Genomic DNA, 7,310 nt, shown 5'->3' on the forward strand with positions numbered 1-7,310 from the left:
CACAGGTGTCAGCTCCGCCTCTGTATGTTAGTTATGTCAAAAGCGTTTATAAAAAACAACCCACAATAATACTCGTGTTTTACTCTAATAATCCTCATCTCTTTTGACTGGATGGCATTAAGAAAGTTCCTACGTGTGTTTCACTGACAAAGGTTTCAGTGTTTTGCTACATAAGGTTCTACGTTTTACCAACAAAGTTTCAATATGTGTTTCAGGAATCAAATCTATATTTGTGGCTCAACAGTCAAATTTTTACCTTCTGTGTATGAATCAGTTTTCAAATTTCTGTTCTGGAGCGGGACTAGTTTACAATTACTACTGATGTTAAGTTTGATTAATAGGAATTCATTTCTAATTGTTTAACAGCAGAAAATAAAACCCTTAGAAACAAGTCCTTTAAAAAGAAATTGAGATGTCTTATGATGTGCTAGAGAGGAAGGAAACAGAGAAGAAAACGTTTTGTGAGAGGAAGGAAACAGAGAAGAAAACGTTTTGTGAGAGGAAGGAAACAGAGAAGAAAACGTTTTGTGAGAGGAAGGAAACAGAGAAGAAAACCCTGATGTGCTCATGTTGTGGCCTCCATCATCAATTTTTCTCTAGTTCGCAATTTTCAGCCGTTTCTCCGCTGGAGGAAGCCGTCAACCCCTTACCTGTGTCAGGGTAAGTGTTTCTCCTTGTTTCCCTCCACCACAACATTTGGAAAACAGATTCGCTTCGTCTCCAAACGCGTCCCGTCTGTGTGTCTGGATGTACTGGAGGAGACAAACCAATCAGAGCGTTTGAAGCTATGACGTTACGCTATCACCCAATCAGACAGTGTTTTTTATTTTTAGGTATCTGACGTCATTAGCCTTAACCAATCAGGATGATACTCGAGTATGAAGTCGCGTAATGACTTCGTGAATCAACCAATGACAATCATCCTAAGTAATAGCGTCACAGAAACTAACAAATCAAGGGCGTTTTTTTTCACAGCACGACAAGCCTTGTTGATGAGGTGGGCTGGGTAGTAGTTACCGGTGTGAGGACAATGAGGAAAAAGCCTCCCTCCTCATTATTATGAGGAGGGAGAGAGAGAGAGAGAGGGGCTGAAATCTAAAAAGAAAAGGAAAAATGTTTTATTTCTGGAAAGGAACTTAGTCGTTTTCTTTTTGAGATGGGCTTATCTACTGACGAACAGAAGATCAATGAAATATATGTCCCAGACGTGATGGGAGCGCCTGTACTGGCTACATCTGATGGTGTAGGTCCACCTAATGTCCAACAGATGAAAGAAATCATTTTTCCCGCGTTCCTTATCAACACCTTCCGTTCACTTTAATTTCTATTTCGCCATTGCTGGTCGCTGAATCTGTGTCTAATGCGTAGACATTTTTTTTTCGTATAACATGACGTCGAAATGATGTATTAACTTTGAAAACTACCACTAAATATCTCTTAGGAGTCTGCCATTATTTTTTTGAAGAGGATAAACTTTGGACTCTGAGGCTTTCACTGTACTGTTTACCATAGAATTAGTCTTGCACCTCTGCTCTGAATTAGTTCTATATCTTATTATTCTCCGTTTTGGACCAAATTCAGTGACCGGAACTGAACAGCGCATTCGAAATGAGGTCTGACGAGGGCGGTGTACAGAGTGGGGACTGCATCTTGTGTTGTGTTTACATATTTCTACGTAGCAAATGCTACCTAGCATGGTGGTAGGATATATGGTATGGAGATGGGTATCATGCTTCGTGTTCTAGGAAGAGAAGGAGGAGGAGGAGGAGGAGGAGGAGGAGGAGGAGGAGGAGGAGGAGGAGAGAAGGAGGAAAAGGAGGTTGAATGAAAGAGTAGACTTAAGGTAATGATGAAGATAAGGAGTAGGGATTAAACATTGGAATACCATGGAAAGTCACATAACCGGCAGTCTGTAGTGAGGTTATGTGCTGAGGGGACAACACAAGTGTACCAGCGTCCTAGTAGATATAGATGGAGAGAGGAGGGTAAAGAAGAGGGAAAGTGAGAAGGGATGAGGAGGAAGGAGAAGAAGGAGAAGGGGGTCCGTGGGGGATTAGGGGTTGGGGATGGTGGTGGGGGGGGGGGTGTGTTGTAAGGTTGGTCTTTGGGGTCGGTGGGGGTTGGAGGAGGGGGGGGGGGAACAAGACAATGCCGCCCCCGCCGCCGCCGCCGCCGCCGCCACACCAAGCATAAATAAGGGAAGCCTAGGGAGGGTGTGTGTGTGTGTGTGTGTGTGTCTAAGGAGGGACGAGGGTGCGGGGGAGGGACTGGGGCCCTTGCTTTTCACCGCTGGATGACTTACGCAGCGGGAAGAAGGAGGGGGGGAAGGGGAGGATTGGGGAGGGGGAAGATGTGGAGGAGGAGGAGGGAGGAAGATGGAGAGGGGGAAGGGGTTGGGGGGGAGGAGGACATCAGACAACACAACATTTCCATACTAAAGGCTGGCTGGTGAACTTGGAGTAGGGGGGAGTAGGGGGGAGGTAGCGAAGATAGGAGAGGAGTGGAGACGTGTGATAAAGATGGGCAGAGAGAGAGAGAGAGAAAGAGAGAGAGAGAGAGAGAGAGAGAGAGAGAGAGAGAGAGAGAGAGAGAGAGAGAGAGAGAGAGAGAGAGAGAGAGAGAGAGAGAGAGAGAGAGAGAGTGGTGGAGAGGGTCAGGCCAGCTCCTGCAACACTAGCACGAGAATGGAAAGTTTGAGGAAAAAAATTGTTTCCTTAAAATCTTGTCCTGTGTGTGTGTGTGTGTGTGTGTGTGTGTGTGTGTGTGAGTTTGCTGTCAGATCTACTGAAATTCATTCCTACATTTCCTTCTAAAGACAAACAGATGCGATGGAAGATTGACTCATCACCATCAACCTGAAGGCCTCTGATAACCCATCACCATCCCACATATATCTATCTATCTATCGAGCCCATCACCATCCCACATATATCTATCTATCTATCTAGCCCATCACCATCCCCCATATATCTATCTATCTATCTAGCCCATCACTTAACGGGTCATTCTAACGTAGTGATCAACAGAATGACGTTTGATTATTACGAGGAAAGCGTCAACTCTATCAATTCAATGATCTTAATTGGAATATTTACAACAGATGTACGTATCTGTAGTTTAATGTGAAATGGTCTAATTGCTCGAGAAGAGGTCACAGATATCTATCATTAACGACAGACATGTGTCGTCCGCCAAGACGCATGCCTTTAGAAGACTCTCGCGTCTACTGCTATCATAAGCAGCTGGTAATGTAATTTCTTTCGTTCATTCTAATATTTTTTTTTGGAATTCTTATAGTAAATAGCCCGCTTAGCAGGTAGCATGTATAGCACGAAGCCTACATAGCAAGTAGCCTTAGAACCAGAAACCTTATACAGGAATCAGTCCGCATAACAAGCAGCGCGTGTGACAAAATTGGTTTTGATACCGAAAAAGGCTTACTTAGTGGAGAGTCTGATTCCATGCCATAGCTACGTAAGCCTGTTCCCCTCCAGACCTGATGCACATTACGTCTACAGCAGCTACGACGAGGGACGTGTGAGGAAGGGTTTATCGCAACGAAGATGATCAATATATTAAGGGAATTACAACTATAGGGAACACCTTTTTGAAATGTTATTAAGGATGAAACCTTAGTTCAACAGCCCTGAACTTTGGTCTTAGTGGGCTCTTATGTGGTACGTCGTTTGAACGTTATGGACCAAATTACGTTGTATGAAATGTCACACCAACGTATAACTGTACTACCGTGACAGAGCATTCACAAACCCCGATCAAACAAGTCATTCAGACATGGAGACGCCTCACCACTTTGCCTGACGCCTTTATTTACACATACGTAGATATGAATACATAACGAGATGCCACACGGAACTTGTACAGTGAATGACCCAGAGCAGGTGACCTTCAGGGAATAACAGTGATCCAGGATGAACATGCAGTACTTAGTGGAGGAGGGAGCTCTAGTGGGAGGGCATCCAGCACGCCCTGGTCGTCCGTACTGAACGTGGACGGAGGAGAGCCACGTCTCTTATAGCGCGACAGGCAGGATGGTAAGGACTTGCCACTGTGTTGGTTCCTTCGCTTCGACGGAATCCAAATCATGTCTCATCGAGGATGTACACTTTGTGCAGGTCCGAGCGATGACAGTCGCGGATGTACCGGCAGGTCTCTGGTTGTCGGGCGCAGGAGGGCGCAGGAGGGTGGGCAAAGTTGGCCCATGATCAGTAAGGCAATGGGTCGCAGAGCTGCACCGTCCCCAGAGTGAACACCGTGTTCAGAATGGGCGGTACTCACCCCAGACAGAGACCGAGCTGGACTTGAGGTGTTCATCCATTACAGGATCGAGGCTGGTGAGTATCCAGGGCATGTGTGTGTGTGCACGTTTCTGACGTAGATGGTGAGATGACCTTGTCCCTCCCTTTAGATTGTGGCCCCCCCTCACGCCCTCCGCACATGGCCTGGCGTCTGGCCTCACTAACAGCTGCTTCACGAGCAGGAGCTGCCCGCTCCCCCATCCCTCTCTCCCAGCCGTCGCTCGGCCTGGCCTCTGACCTCACTAACAGCTGTACCACCAGCAGGCTTGAACTTAACCTGAAATAACGTTCTGATTCACGCATTTCAATGACCCTCATTCGATACCACCTCGCGCCTCAAGCTTCGTTCGAACCAGTTCCCGAAGATCTGACATCTTCATACAGGGAATCCAGCACGCACGAAGGTTTAGGGTTCACTGCCTGCCTACGGGCGGGGCTACATATACATACATATCATCTTGACACATTCGTAACCCTCTGACATCTGTCCTCCTACAAGGCCTATCTACAGGACTTCTACAGGAGAAGCGAGAGCCCCAGTGTGATGTAGAGGTTACCTGTAGCGTCACCCACCCAGAGAACCTTGCAATGTGAGGCGTGCGTCACCCAGGTCAGATTTTCACACAGATGGCGCATCACTATCACCAACCACCTCGTCCAGGATGGCTCTCAGCAGTGTACCGTCTGCCTGCACCGCTCATGAGTGTACCATCCGCCTGCACCGTTCACAATTGTACCGTCTGCCCTTACCGTTCACAAGTGTACCGTCCGCCCGCACCGTTCACAATTGTACCGTCCGCCCGTACCGTTCACAAGTGTACCGTCCGCCCGTACCGTTCACAAGTGTACCGTCCGCCCGTACCGTTCACAAGTGTACCGTCCGTGCGGGCGTCAGACCAGAAGAACCTTGTCCTTGATGCTATGTACAATTACGTAATACAGATGACGCGTCGTGATATGCAACCCACCTCGTTCACGAGAGGACGCCATTGACATGCGACCACACCACCACCACTACCACCATCGCTACCAGACACACACACACACACACACACACACACACACACACACACCACATAGCATCTACCCTGACGACCACACACATTAGACAGGAAGTTTCCCCCCAGACGGAGAGAGAGACAGACAGACAGGTGTCCTCTGTGTATCAATTACCTGTCTGAAGCTTTCTCTCTCCTCCCCCCCTGCTCTCTGTGCCAGGCTTAAGGCGTTGGGCAAGAGACCTGGGCGACCACACCCTTCGACTACTCAATGTTACTGAGACAATAACCATCGCATTAACTCACACGAGGGTGGGTTTACATTAAAGGAGGCCCCCCCTCCCCCACCCTCCCTCCCTCCCCCCAGCCAGGTGATGGCAACACCGCTAATGACGGCGATTGTGAAAGACCGAGAGAGAGAGAGAGAGAGAGAGAGAGAGAGAGAGAGAGAGAGAGAGAGAGAGAGAGAGAGAGAGAGAGAGAGAGAGAGACGCATGTCGTCTTGCGATAAATAAAAGATCTGGATTTCCAGTCAGGGTCAAGTTAAAGACCAGGACATGATACCTAAAGGTCGTACCGTTGTGCTGGAGGTGTCGTACCGTTGTGCTCAAGGGTCGTACCGTCGTGCTGAGGGGGTCGTGCTGTCGTACGGAACGGTCGTTTTGTGCTGTAGAAGAGAAGGAGCCATTTTGTTAACAATACAACACACACACAGTATACACTTATATATATATATATATATATATATATATATATATATATATATATATATATATATATATATATATATATATATATATATATATATATTATCCCTGGGGATAGGGGATTAAGAATACTTCCCACGTATTCCCTGCGTGTCGTAGAAGGCGACTAAAAGGGGAGGGAGCGGGGGGCTGGAAATCCTCCCCTCTCGTTTTTTTTTTCTTTTTTTTTTTTTTTCCAAAAGAAGGAACAGAGAATTGGGCCAGGTGAGGGTATTCCCTCAAAGGCCCAGTCCTCTGTTCTTAACGCTACCTCGCTAATGCGGGAAATGGCGAAAAGTTTGAAAAGAAAAGAAATATATATATATATATATATATATATATATATATATATATATATATATATATATATATATATATATATATATATATATATATATATATATTCCTATGAGTCCACGGGGAAAAATGAACTTTTCGTGTTTCATTTTCCCCCGTGGACTCATAAGAATATACTTGATCACGCGCAAAATTGTGATCCTTTCCAATATATATATATTAATAACCTATAATCCTCACCAGTAATTGATAATTCAATTATTAACTCCTATCTCTTTTCATGATAGGCTGAAGTATACATAAACCAGTTATACAATAAAGGTCGTTAAAAGGGTAGACTCGTAATGACAGTAATTGAGGAACAGACCAACTGAGGGTAAGAGACGAATCTGTTCCCCCTGTCTGCTTGTGGTGCTGTTCAACGGTGCTGTTCAACGGCGACTGTTAGACATGCTGATGTTCAACGAGTGGGGGATTTCTGTGGAGCTGTTCAACGAGAGGTTTTTTTCGTGTAACAGTCCAAGGAGTGGAGCTTTTTATGGATCTGTTCAATTAGTGTGGTTTACAGTGGAATGTTCAACGTATGTGGATTACTGTGATGTTCAACGAGTGTAGATTATTTTGGAGGTGTTCAGCGAATGTGGATTATTGTGAAGGTGTTCACCGATGGAGGATGAGCATGTGGAAAGGCAGTTTGTGATCAGTGGAGGCGGTGGAAACAAGTGGAATTCAGGAGTGGCATTGATGTAGATGACAAGCTGGTGGATGGTGAGGAATGGTGGATGTGGTGGAGGCTTTGGAGAAGGAGGAGGAGGAGGAGGAGGAAGAGAGTTTCATGTGGTGACACAGTCAGGTGTTGAGTGGAGCAGACGGGTGGAGATGATATGTGGAGGAGGGAAATTGTGAAGCTGTGGTGAGAATATTGCTGGAGGAGAACTAGAGCAGGGGTTGGA

Source organism: Panulirus ornatus, chromosome 63 (assembly GCF_036320965.1).
Source record: "Panulirus ornatus isolate Po-2019 chromosome 63, ASM3632096v1, whole genome shotgun sequence".
Lineage (NCBI taxonomy): Eukaryota > Metazoa > Arthropoda > Malacostraca > Decapoda > Palinuridae > Panulirus > Panulirus ornatus.